The sequence below is a fragment of the Bombyx mori genome, chromosome 23, assembly GCF_030269925.1.
Source record: "Bombyx mori chromosome 23, ASM3026992v2".
In the NCBI taxonomy this organism is placed as follows: domain Eukaryota; kingdom Metazoa; phylum Arthropoda; class Insecta; order Lepidoptera; family Bombycidae; genus Bombyx; species Bombyx mori.
The window spans coordinates 12,223,710-12,237,390 of record NC_085129.1 but is presented as its reverse complement, the minus strand read 5'-3'; the positions used below and the strand labels follow the sequence as shown (position 1 = coordinate 12,237,390).

The following is a 13,681-nucleotide window of genomic DNA, read 5'->3' as shown; positions in this document are numbered from 1 at the left end:
AGTAGAATGGCCTCGAGCAGGGAGAGATGGTGCGACATCGTGAGACGCATCAAGTCTGCCCCTTCCAACACTACATGACGATCACGACCACTCTGTCAAGAGTGACACGACTGAGAAGAAGAAGAAGAAATTGAAAAGACTGTTTTGAATATATTTATAAGGTAAATCGTTCTATATTTTATTGTTTTTCAACCATCTAATTGTACGAACTCACTGCCTTCCGGGTGTTAAATGATTACCGAAGCTAATAGACAACAACAACGTAAATACGTAAAAAATATGCTCAAGCGCATGGTGCGACAGTATTATATAAAACAATTTCAAAGTAGTCCCCGTAGAACATATAGTACAGCCATTAAAATTTCAATTTGTTTTTCAACGACTTGATCAGTGTTCGAGTAGTCATATTTCATGTTTTACAAATTCATTCTTTGCTATTGTAAGTTTATTTTAATCTACCGCTATTTTTACCAGATTCTGTTATTTTCATAGAAATGTATTTATTACATACAAAACCAAAAATTGACTTGGTGTCGAGTAGTTACGCGAGCTTATAGATGAGAGAGTATTGCCATTCGCCTTGAAACTTAGCTCGAAGTCACACTTTTCTAGTATATTGTTTTTTTTTTATTGCCCTTGTAGGGGGCAGACGAGCATACGGCCTACCTGATGGTGAGTGGCTACCGTCGCCCATGGACTTCAGCAATTCCAGGGGCAGAGCCAAGCCGATGCCTAAAACTTACAAACTGTTTATTGTTACTGGTGGTAGGACCACTTGTGAGTCCTCACGGGTAGGTACCACCACCCTGCCTATTTCTGCCGTGAAGCAGTAACGCGTTTCGGTTTGAAGGGTGGGGCAGCCGTTGTAACTATACTTGAGACCTTAGAACTTATATCTCAAGGTGGATGGCGCATTTACAGTGTAGATGTCTATGGGCTCCAGTAACCACTTAACACCAGGTGGGCTGTGAGCTCGTCCACCCATCTAACAGCTTGGCCACGGGACATTGGCCGATACGAATATTCGCGCGGTGCGAACGGCGAAGCGTCTAGCGACTAAAACAAGCGCATAGAATTGTACCTAACAAGCCACGCGCACCGGCGACCGGCGAAGCGACCGGCGAAATGTACCGAGCGAATCGCGCGATGCGGTGGGTGAGCAAAACAAATGCATGAATACGGACGGCCCGAGCCACGGAGTCGAGCGGTAGTCGCGGCGAATAGTACAGTGATTAAATGAGTTTAGTTGTTTTCGCCGCGAAAAATTAACGCCGAAATTTTTATATTTTTTATTTATTTTTTATTTTATATTTTTAAAGTCGTCGTGGCCTAACGGACGTCCGGTGCAATCGTGTTGAGCGATGCACCGGTGTTCGAATATCAGGCGGGTACCAATTTTTGTAATGAAATACGTACTCAACAAATGTTCACGATTGATTTCCACGGTGAAGGAATAACATCGTGTAATAAAAATGAAATCCTCAAAATTATAATTTGCGTAATTACTGGTGGTAGGACCTCTTGTGAGTCCACACGGGTGGGTACTACCACCCTGCCTATTTCTGCCGTGAAGTAGTAATGCGTTTCGGTTTGAAGGGTGAGGCAGCCATTATAACTATACTTGAGACCTTAGAACTTATATCTCAAGGTGGGTGGCGCATTTACGTTGTGGATGTCTATGGGCTCCAGTAACCACTTAACACAAGGTGGGCTGTGAGCTCGTCCACCCATCTAAGCAATAAAAAAAAAATTGCTGAAATACTAGCTAGACCAGCTATTTGGAAGTCTAGCCACCCAAAGTATTTCTCGTACTTCTTGTGGAATTCTCCATCTTTAGGTATACTCCGATTCTTATTCAAATCATGTACTTCACAATATTTTCCAAATAATAGGTCCTGAACCAAAAAGCTATTAATTTGTAAGCAATATCGAGATAATTTCGATATAGACATTTCGCTGTCGGACTTCCTTACTAGTCGCGGCGGCGAACGTGAGTACCCGTGGCCTGCAAACGGTGCTGCGCGAATGGTCGCCTCGTCCACCGCTTCGCTGTTCGCACCGCCGATCCCCGTGGCCAGGCCGTAAGAAATAAAAAATAAATAAATAAAATAAATTTATCCGGATCTGACTGTGGTAAAAACAGGCATAATGGTGATATTTATCCTTCTGAAGTTGTATCCTTAGTGTACCTAAGTGTACAGCAAAAAATGTTGTTTACAAAATAATAACTATTAATTTATTTTATACTCGTGTCGCACAGCCCTACTGTATTTGTAATGACCCATTTCGCTAGATCAGTGATAGTACAACCATTTCTGGCTTTGTGTACGTCTTGCTAAAAGCGTGTTCATCTTTCACTTCCCTCCGCTACTAATGGTCGTGAAACATTCCGCGTGCACTCAGCTTCGACAACTCTTGTTCAAATTACTCTCATATACGTATACATTTTTGTTTAATATAATGTCATTCCTTTCTTTGATAAATTATGATCGACTGTAACCCAACTGTTTCTCACGAGTATAAAACTTACAATTATTACTAGGCTATATTACAAGCCTGATAATTATTGTAGCTGAATGAACGCAAAATATTATGTTCTGAGCTCCGTTTTCATTCCAAGTTTCATCATTTACAAATTCTTGGCTAAAATAGGTTCAAAACAAGATAAGCACTAAAGTTCTTAACCATTACTACGTGTACCGAGTTGTGCTTGCAAAACTTTGGCTCAAAACAACATATAAACACATATAATTAAAGTTGTTAAAGAGGACTTACATGTAAGTTTGAATAATGACTCAAAGAAGCGATAAGATTCTTAGAGAACCCAAAGAGGACGAACTTGTACAGCGGGCGAGATGCTCTGAACACAGAGTAGTCAAAATTGTACAATAACACATTGCAAAAGATACAATTTGTGTACATAGCATTGTACATAGCTTTGCACAAAATCCTATTCTTTTGAAGCCGCTGTGAAAAGTAATCTATTTATAAATGGGAAAATTATATTAGGCAATTTGAATTGTGAAAAAACATGTTTTTTTTTTCAAACTTCAACCAGTTGATTGTAAACATTTAAAGATAAATCAAAAGGTCACACGGATAATTTGAAAATATTATATTATATAGTTAATTTGAAAATAACAACTTCAAAAAGTTTTAATAGAAAATTACTTTCTAAAGTTCCTTTGGAAACTAATTCTAGTCATTTGTACTGTAATGCACTATGCTATGAAGCTATTTTTTTTTAGCTTATGCTAATAACCACTTGTAAATTACAAAAGTATTTCAAGAAAATTTCATTGCCCATATTGAATTTCAGCACGATTCTAAATTCTCAGTACTACTGAAGATACTAGTAATTCATTTTAATATTTTAAAACACGTTACTGTGAATATGTCTTTTTTTTATCACAAAAAAATACCAAAAGCTTTTTCATTTTTCATAGGAAGGAAGAAATTTTAAATGTCGAATTTGCGACCACATTTCGGATTTCTTTTTTTATTGCTTACTTGGGTGGACTAATTCACAACCCACCTGGTGTTCAGTGGTTACCCGAGCCCATAGACGTCTATAACGAAAATGCCACCTTGAGCATATGAGTTCTAAGGACTCAGTAAAGTTGCAACGACTGCCCCACCCTACAACCCGAACGCATTACTGCTTCACGGCTGAAATAGGCGATGGTACCTACCCGTGCGGACTCACAAGAGGTCCTACCACCAGTTAATAAATCTTAATATAAAACACCACCAGTAATCTTAATATAAACCCGTGATCGTGACGTGGGTTTATGTGAGAAAATAAAGTTTTTCAGTACTTGTTCATACAAATAATTAAAACCGCTTTTACGATTTAATCTCGCTTGTTTTATTATCATCATAATATATTATTTACGACATTACGCCGCATACTCCACAATTGTTTCATACAAATTTATTCACCAAAGGATCTCTCAACGATAGTAAATTTGTTCGTCTGCTAATTTTAAGATACGGATATGTGATCACTGTGAAATTATTGTCTGATATACCTCAAAAACTGTGCATGTGAGTTGCAAGAAACTGAAAGGCTTCATAAAAAATGTTTACAGTAAAAGTTACTTATTCGCGCTTCCTTCATTCGCGTTTTCAGTATTCACGGTTTAGCAAAATGTAACCCAATACCAGCTATATTCACGCTTAAAGATTTTTTTATTTACGAATTTATTCTAATCGGTACATACGCATTGATAAAAAGGATTCCAATGTAATCAAACCGAATAATATCGACCTTATTACAACTTTTTCTAAAATATGTTTTTATTTTATCACCTAAGAACGCATCCCTATAATCCCATATATGTAAATTACCATACCGTATTCACGGTTTCTGTATTGACGGCATATTTACTGAACATTTACCCCGCGAATAAAGAGCTTTTGAGTATATGAATGTAGGTATATGTATCAGTATATTAATATTAAAGAAACAGATCCAGCATGTACATATATATTTAATATAATATACAGCTTACACATATATATGTAGGCAGATGAGCATAAGGACCACTTGATGGTAAGAAGGGACCATTACTGTAAATATGCATGTACTACCATTTAAATATATATTTGACTTTTTTCTTAAGCTTAAAAACATGATCGAAATTTACCGTCTCTTCGGTAAATCAAATCCCTTGCACTATTCATTGCTGCGTGAAAGAAGAACAAACGTACAAACACACTTTCAGATTTTTATTGATATTGTAACAATTATAATTTAGAACAAGCTGCAAAACGACATCCATTACTTTAATAATAGAAATATAAATCTTAAATTTTTATTAAGCTTCGTAGTTATTTGCAAATCGAAAATGCTTTCAAGTGATAACATTTAAGTATTTTTTACCAGTTTTAAGTCCTAGAGAGTAGAGCTTTGTTTGAATTCATCTAATTAATTGAATAAAAATCCTCTATTTAATATAATAAAAACCGTCATTCACAGAAAAATGTGACAATTTTGATTTATGAATCCACTAGAAATTCTGTAGTTGGAATGATCTTTCATTATCGAAACCTACGTCTGTGTAGACTAATCTGTTATAAAATAAAACAAAAAGTATAAATGGAATTGCGGGTATATAAATTAACATTAACAAAAATTAACATTAATAAATATTTATTACTATTATTAAATAGCTCTCCTTCGTAAGGCACGTCTGTGTACGTAATTCTGGAACTGACACTGGGATGTCTACGGACTCTAGTGACCACTTAACATCAGATTGACTGTGATCACGTTCTTCTTTTTAATATTTTTCAGAACGCTAGATCAACTTTATCGGATAACAGTTAAATCATTAAAAAGCTATAAAACATTTTAAATCTACGTAATTTAAATGGCAAAATATAATAATAATAATAATATGAAGAAAAAAAAATTAACTTCCAAAAATAAAAATATTCTCACTTCTCGATTTAAGCAGAAGATGAGATCATAAGTAGAAAACCATGTCATAAGGTAATTCAATGCAAATTCTAAGTAAACAAAGTACCACTATGTTTACCGTTAACTCATATTTTATGTTAAAAATAAAAGTATACAAGAAAATTATGAGGGCAATGACATTGAGACCGTGAACGAATCAATTATGTAAATATGTATTTGTGTTCATCTTAGCGGACCCGTTGCCATTTAATATCGTTTTTTTTTTCACCAATAACTTCCTCCAATTAAAATAAACAAAAGTAAACTTACCGAGTTAATGAAATAAATACTTCGAAACGTTCAGTCGATTACAGCATTTTCAACGCAGCTTCAAATCACGAATAAGTATTCCCGCCTTATTTGAATTTTTATGATTGTTGATAAAAGCGAATCGGGTGAATAGTCCGGTGAATAGGAGAGTGAATCGCGCACGAGCTTCGGCTAGTAAAGGCAGCTATACACTGCGAGAACGAAGGGAACCTGCGCCAGTGCCCCCTCCGGCTATCACTCTACTTTCGGTTATTCGCTCGCCTCCCCCGAGACTGAGACCGATTTATCACGGTGGTATATCATTGCTAGCTCCTAGACTTAGCTTAAGGCTAACCTCTCCGTCTTTCTTAAGACAAAGCCATGTACAGATATAAAGTGTTCTCTATTGCTCGGGAAAAGTATTAATACGTACTATAGATGTGGTATTATTGCTAAAATTGTTATCTTTTCAACAATCTATTAATATTTATGCATTATAATGCAAGAAGAAATTTTGTAAAACTTTTTTGGTTTGTTTGTACATAATATAATAATATAAGAAGGTATTGTAACAGCACTGCTTACCGAAAAAGTCACTGTACGGCACGATTTCAAAATTAATTAAATAATCAATCTAAAATGAGCTCATTGTTTTATTGTATCATGAACTTTCTTTAACAAAATTATTTTAGGAAGAATATGACTGATGCAAGTGTATAATAACGGTAGGCAGCGGCTTGGCTCTGCCCCTGGCATTGCTGACGTCCATGAGCGACGGTAACCACTCACCATCAGCTGAGCCGTATGCTCGTCTGCCTACACGGCAATAAAAATAAAAAAAAAAACAAAAAAATTATGTAAATATTTCACAGTACGGTCGATAAAAATCATTTTGCACCCTCTTTACATATCGTAAGCTCAAAAGTTCACTGAGAGATCAACTCAATAAAGTTTGAGACCAATACATAATACTTTAAAATATGTCAAAATAAGTAAACCCTGTTAATTGGAAAAAGTAAAACGCGAATTAAAAGACTAACAATACAAAAAAAAAAATATTTCGCTAAATTTATTAATATTAATAAGTAAATAATATCGGAAACAAATCACACACGATCATTAGGCCTCAACTAAGGAGTCGGTAAAATTAAACACGCACCGCTCATAGTAGGCATGTAAATAAAACACTCACTTTAAATACAGGCCCTATTCAAAGCCAATTCTTTCTTTCTTTGATACCGCATCCTCCTTCCTCCTTGCGTCGTTCTCCTCATTACGGAGGGCCGTGACTCTCCCGCTACATCTAACGTCTCTTGTACGATTGTTCTCCATCTACTGCGATCTTTGGCCTCGTGGAGGGCATCGTGGAACTTGATGTCCAGACAGTACCGAATTTGGTCCGACCATCTATCTTGCCCATCACCATCAGCTGCTGAATTGTGATCGTCCGTGAGCAATGTATACAAAAAAAACTGCATAGTAAACATTAATTAAGCAGATCAATGTACAAGCTCACGAATTTCCGAAGTAGTATACTTCTTTTATGGATTCATAAACGCGACCCAATTTCGATAGTACAAGTGCCATTGTCACGACTTTTTGAACGAAAGTAAATTTCTAATGGGTCAGCCTGAATACATCCTAAGTAACCACATTTGTATGTAAGGAAAGAAGATCGGACTCGTGCACTCGTTCGAGTCTAGAGTCTAGTGGGACCGGTGACACGCCTGTTGAAATTACGAAAATCTAAATGGAATTGTTTTAATAGTCTTACGGTAGTCGTTGTTGAGATTATTTTAGATTTTACTTTCATTTACCACTCAAACGCAAACCTAAAAAATTAAACATATCGTCTTCTCGCATTAAAACTGTACTAGTGGTCCCGCAGTAGTCGAAATTCGAGTATAATTAATTGGAATTGTAAGTTTGTACACTATTATGATTGTATTTTATACTTCTATAATCACAAATTTCGCCAAGACTACAGTATAAAAAATATTAACAAAGACAAACAATATTCTATTCTCAATTTAACAACAGACGTCAAGAACAAAAGCTTGACAATAAATAGTATGCATGCATGTGTGCGTCAAATACATGGTATGTAGTGTGTGTAATGTTTTCTTTATTGATTTAATGTATGTATCTTTTATGCATTATTTAAAAAAAATGTTAGCATTGTGCACTTCTTCGCTATATTCTCTATAAGTGTGGAAAATTTCATCCTCTTCCGTCAGCGCAATTTTCTTAAAAAGGGATACAAAGTTTTTGCTTCACGTATTAATATATAGAAGATAATCTCAAAACTTACTAAATTTTACGGGAGTGTTTTAAAAGTTTAATATTAATTACACTCGCAAGAGGTCCTACCACCAGTAAAGCAGTAAGCAGTAATGCGTTTCGGTTTCAATAGTGAGGCAGCCGTTGTAACTATACTGAGACTTTGGAACTCATGTCTCAAGGCGGGTGACGGCATTTACGTTGTAGATGTACAGGGTGGCCCATAAGTCCTTTGATATGGAAAAAAATTTATTAAAATAAAACTAATTACATTATGAATTAAATTTTTATTTACATAAAAAGCTTAAAAAACGGGAATTATTTTTTGAAAATAACATCTCCTAAATGTAATCCGTTGCGATCACGGCACTCTTGCAAACGACGTTTTTTTTTTTTTTTTTTTTTCCTACCTATGCTGATAGCTTTGAGAGGCTATTTCAGCTTCACCCTAACGTTTGTAGGTGAGCTCGCGGGGCTCAACCGGAGAGTTGCTAACACTGACCCTAGCAAGAGAAGTGCTTCGCAGAATCTACCACCGGATCGGAAACGCGACCCACTGAGAAGATCCGGCGAGAAACTCAGTGGGCTGTGTCTATGGGTTAGTTCGCTCGTCGAGCCCTTCGTCGCAAGCGACGGGTTCGACGAGGACGGTGACCGGTGCTTGTGGTGCCTAAGAGCACCGTTAATGGATCAGGAGGATCCGTAATGACGTGCTTTGGGCGACGTCGACGGTTTACCATTCGGTCTACTGGGTCGGGTATGTAATTTCCAGCGGCTACTATGAGAGGGTTCTCATGTCGTGCCGCCTTCTCAAAATGGCGCAGCGATAGCGTAGATACTTACTAAATGAGTCGAGCTCCAGGTCATCGTGGAGATCCACATTCCTAAGGAACCATGGCGCTCCGACGGCTATCCTGCAGAATTGTGATTGAATAACCTGAAGGGATTTCAAGTGGGTGCGGGCTGCGTGAGCGAACACTACGCTTGCATACGTCATGACGGGGCGTATACAAGTTTTGTAGAGAGTTACCTTATTGCGGAGGGACAGTTTGCTTCGACTACAAAGCATTGGATAGAGTCGTCCTAGAATAAACGCGGCGCGGTCGCGTACCGTTTTTATATGGGGACGGAATGTCATCCCTCTGTCGAGGGTGACGCCTAGATATTTGACCTTCGAGACCCACGGTATGGGCTGGCCAAAGAGAGTGATGGGACTAACGGCGGAGGTGTTTGCGCGCCTACTACGGAGTGGGATGCTCGAAGTGATGTTCGGAGGGCGACCCCTTTTGAAGAGCACCGCTGCGCTTTTCGTGGGGTTGATGTCAATTCGCCACTTCCGGAACCACTGTCCCATGGTGGCTACTGCGATCTGGAGTCGCCGATGAAGCAACGACATCTTCCTACACGAGTAGTAGATAGCCGTGTCATCGGCGAAGAGCGCTAGATGGGTCTCCGGAGACCGGGGTATATCATTGATATACAAACTAAATAATAACGGGGAGAGCGCGGAGCCTTGCGGGACTCCGGCAGTCAGTTGACGGGGACGAGAACGAGTTCCCTCTACTCGATATCGAAACGAACGGTTCGACAAGAAGTCTGGTATGATGAGCACGAGTCTGTCTGGCACTCCCATGTTGTACAGTTTGTAAATTAAACCGTTGTGCCAGACTTTGTCGAACGCCTTCGCGATGTCGAAGAAGAGGGCGCCGGTCGGGATTTGTTTACGCCTATTTAGTCCTATCAGGATGTGCTCCGTGAGGCGGTGCACTTGTTGTACGCACGAGTGTTTAGAGCGGAATCCGAACTGTTCGTCTATGAGAATTTTGTTCGCGGTAACAAAATCCCAGAGGCGTTTCCTAAGGAGCCGTTCGTAAATTTTTCCTATCGTCGGGAGGAGACTAATCGGACGGTAACTAGATGTTTCGTTTGTCGGTTTGCCCGGCTTATGTATACCGATAACGTCCGCTTCTTTCCACACCGCGGGAAAGATGCAGTGCGTCATAGCGGCATTTAAAATTGTAGCCAACATTGCTATCAGTTGGACTGGCAAGAGTTTTAGCGCGCGGTTGCGAATGCCGTCGGAGCCGGATGCCTTCCTAGGTTGGAGATTGTGGATCGCGTCTCTAACTTCGTCAGTGGTAATGGGGGGTAACGCGTCCGAGGGCGGCAGGGAAGCTCTGCGCTCGACCTCCCTGTCGACTAACTCGGTGTGTTCGGGGTCCGCGTGTTGAGTGCTGGTGGTGCACTGCTCTTGCAGTGCATCGGCCAGCAGCTCAGCCTTGTCATCGTCATCGAATGCCGGTGGTTGGCTTGAAGGGCGTACGAGGGGAGGCATAGTAGCGGTAGTTTCGGATTTGAGAGTCCTAGCTAGTCGCCAGTATGCTTGGTGGGAGGGCGCGAGTTGTTCTAAATAACTATGCCAATTATCGTTACGCGCGTCGCTTAGGCGGGAGTGGACTTCGCGTTGTAGACGACGCATCCGAATCCGGTTTGAATGCGTGGGAAGCCGATCGTAGGCCCGGATTGCCGCGTTCCTAACTCTTAAGAGATTCCTAAGTTCGGAGGATAGTCTGATGCGGTGGAAGCTGTCCTCCACATCGACTTCTTTTGAAGATCTAATGATCGCGGAAGAGATGTGATCGGTAATGATGTTTATGGATTCGACGGTGTCCTCGGGGGATAGATTCGAATCCAGGCCGTAAGGGAGGATTGGCGGAGCGGCTTCGGCTAGGCACGTGCTGCATAACGACAGGTCGGTGGTCTGAGTCGAGCTCTGACAGTGCTTCGATGGAACGTAAGCGCAGAGTTACGTTCCTAAGCAATGCCAGGTCTATAGTGCTCGGACGGAGCGCGATGTTATACGGATAACATGTTGGAGTTGGGGGACCGACTACTTCAAAAGTGAGGTCGTCTATAAACGCGTCGAGACGCCTACCGTTAACGTTCGTACGATGGCAGTTCCACCTAGTGTGGTGGCAATTTAAATCGCCTGCCAGGATGACGGAGTCTCCCATGCCGAACAGTGACTCGATGTCACTGCTCAGGAGGGGCTTGTTCGGGGGGAGATAAACGGATGCGATGACGATCGGCTGGTGTCCCGTCAGCGAGATACGGCACACTGACGCCTCGATATGTAAGAGCGAGGGAGTATCGAGAGGGACAACGTGCAGGGCCCGCCTATAGTAAATGGCAGTCCCGCCTTTGGAGGCGGTGAGTCTGTCATTCCTAACCATGACGTAATTCGCGACTTTCGGGTCACGACGCGAGGGCTTCAGACAGGTCTCCTGCACTAACAAAATATCTACAAGATTGTCGCGGAGGAATTCGAAAATTTGATCGCGTTGCCGCGCGAGTCCGTTAGCATTGTAGAATGCTAACGTAAGGGAATACGGTTTTTCTCTACCTTTTTGCGCCATTGATTACCGGTAAATAATTTTTATAACGTGCGAGACACGGACTCGTAGACGTCCATGTGATCGAAAGCGGCCGCGAGCCGCTGTTCGGGGGCTACCGACCTACGGATAGCATCTGCGAACGATCGCAGACGGTCAAAGTTTACTGCGGTGACGAAGTCGCGCACGAGCGCGAAGTCGTTGACGACTGAGGGTTGCGGGGGGCGGTACGCGGGCGCGGGGCGAGGTGCGAGCAGGGGCTGAGGCGCGTGACGTGTCGCAGGCGGGAGCTGGGGTACGTTTTGTGTTCCCTCCTTCGTATACGGCAGCGGTTTTTTCCACGCTGAGACGGTGGGAACCGCAGCCGGTACGAAGGCTGGTTTCGGCACTGAAGGCGCCGAAGTCTTTGGGTCGACGGTTCGGGGGGCTGGGTGGTTCGGGCGTTTACGCGGAGCCCTAGGACATCCGCGGTAGTTTGCCGGGTGCCCTTGCTTAAGGCATAGGACACAGCTTGGGGGTTCCGTCGCGGTTTCCCTAACACGCGAACATTCTGTGGTTGCGTGATCGCCGAGGCATTTCACGCAGCGGGGGCGCGCGTGGCATAGAGCTGAGTGGCCATAGAGCTGACACCTGTGGCACTGCCCGGGAGTACCACGTTTATGGGGGGCTTCGATGGTGACCCCGGAGAGGCCGCATATCGTTTTGAGACATGAGATTCTTTTCTTTGCCTCCGGGGTTGATTCTAGCGCGACGAGAATCATATTGTACGGCTGTCTGCCGCGTCCGCTGTGCATCCGGTGCACACTAATTATTGGGAGGGACTGACCGATCAGATCCTCCTTTACGTAGTCTATGTCGAGTTCCGTGGGGACTCCACGTATCACTACGCGGAGTTCGCGGTCCTCCTGAAGAGCATAGGTGTGATAACCTATGTTCTCCTTTCGGAGGTAAGCAGAGAGGGCCCTATGGTCGCCCGGCGTTGCGACCTTAATCTGAATCCCATGCGCGACGTTACGCGCATGGGTATAATTAATTTTGTTGGCCTGAAGGGCCTGGGATACGTGATTCCACGCTGACTTCTCCTGGAGTATCAGCGGGGGCGGGACAACTGTTTTAGGCGCGGGCGCGGTTTTTGGGCGCGGCGGTGGGATTACGTGGCGGGCGGAGTCCGACTCCGGCGTTACGACTACCTGCGGTCGGGAGGCGGTCGCGGACTTGGTTTGCTTCGTCATGGAGCTCCGGGACTCCACGACGCGAGTACGCTTTTTACCGCGCGTTACAGTTTGGAACCTATCCGAGGTTCCGGGTTGAGGGCTAGTCGCGGACTCGAAGTCCATCTCCGATTCGGTATCGGAGCCTGAACTAGACGCTATTGAGGTCGCGACGGACGAAACTGACGTGATTGACGCGGGCGCGGGGGAGCGGGGGCGGGGGCGTTAGACGCTACGGCGGCGGCGTGCGTACGTGCGCTTGAACACGGACCGGCGGCGGGGCACGCGAGGCATGCCTGCGAGGCATGTTTGGCGACGGCGGCGAGAGATGCGGGGGGAGAATATTTACCAAATGAGGCCCTATAGGCTTCGAATCCGGGCGCGATTGACGGATATTTTTCCCGAATGAAGTCGATGAAAAGTTTTTCCTCCATCTTTACGTGATTTTCGCCCGGGGGGGGCGGCCCCGGGACTTAAACACGCGCTCGCCTTGCGGCGAGGCCCCTGCGTCGGTAACACTAAATTGGCCGAAGCGATTCTAGGAATTTTAGAAATTTTAGTGAATAGAATAAATAGAATAGAATTAGAGTGAATAGAACCACTGCACAGTTCCCGGGCGGCAATGCCTTGCAATTAGGCGCAGGTACAAATTCCGAGAAACACTTGGGCCACAGATGTGCCACGAACAATGATCTATTATCACCGGTAGTCACTTCCGACAAAACACTTGGACGCCAGATGTGCCACGAACCGAGATCGGGCAATCGAACGAACAATGAGCACGTCCACGCGCGTCGGTTGCTTAAATCGGAATGGAAACGACGTCTAAAATTGTCGATGACTGCGCGGCACGTCACTGCTGAAATGCTTGTCATTTCTCTGCGGATGTTTTCTTTTAGGGCCTCAATTGACCGCGGGTTTGTGTCGTATACTTTAGCCTTAAGGTAGCCCCACAAAAAAAAAAATCCATCGGGGTCAGATCTGGACTACGTGGAGGCCAGGAAATGTCTCCTCTCTTAGAGATAACTTTGCCAGGAAAAAGTTGACGGATAACGGGCATAGCAGTGTTAGAGGTGTGAGAAGTG

The 13,681-nt window shown here is 42.9% G+C and overlaps 1 protein-coding gene across 2 annotated transcripts in view; it reads right to left on the bottom strand.

Moving 5' to 3' along the window:
* The window catches only part of LOC100272001 (serine protease inhibitor 27), a 70,878-nt gene extending 64,947 nt beyond the window's left edge, over window positions 1-5,931 (bottom strand). The window contains exon 1 of one of the 2 annotated variants that reach the window (XM_004932647.4): window positions 5,735-5,931. The gene's annotated coding sequence lies outside the window, so the exon portion shown is untranslated. The remainder of the gene's footprint in view (window positions 1-5,734) is intronic. The other variant, XM_062675494.1, reaches the window with a different exon arrangement.
* Window positions 5,932-13,681: the final 7,750 nt, after the last annotated feature.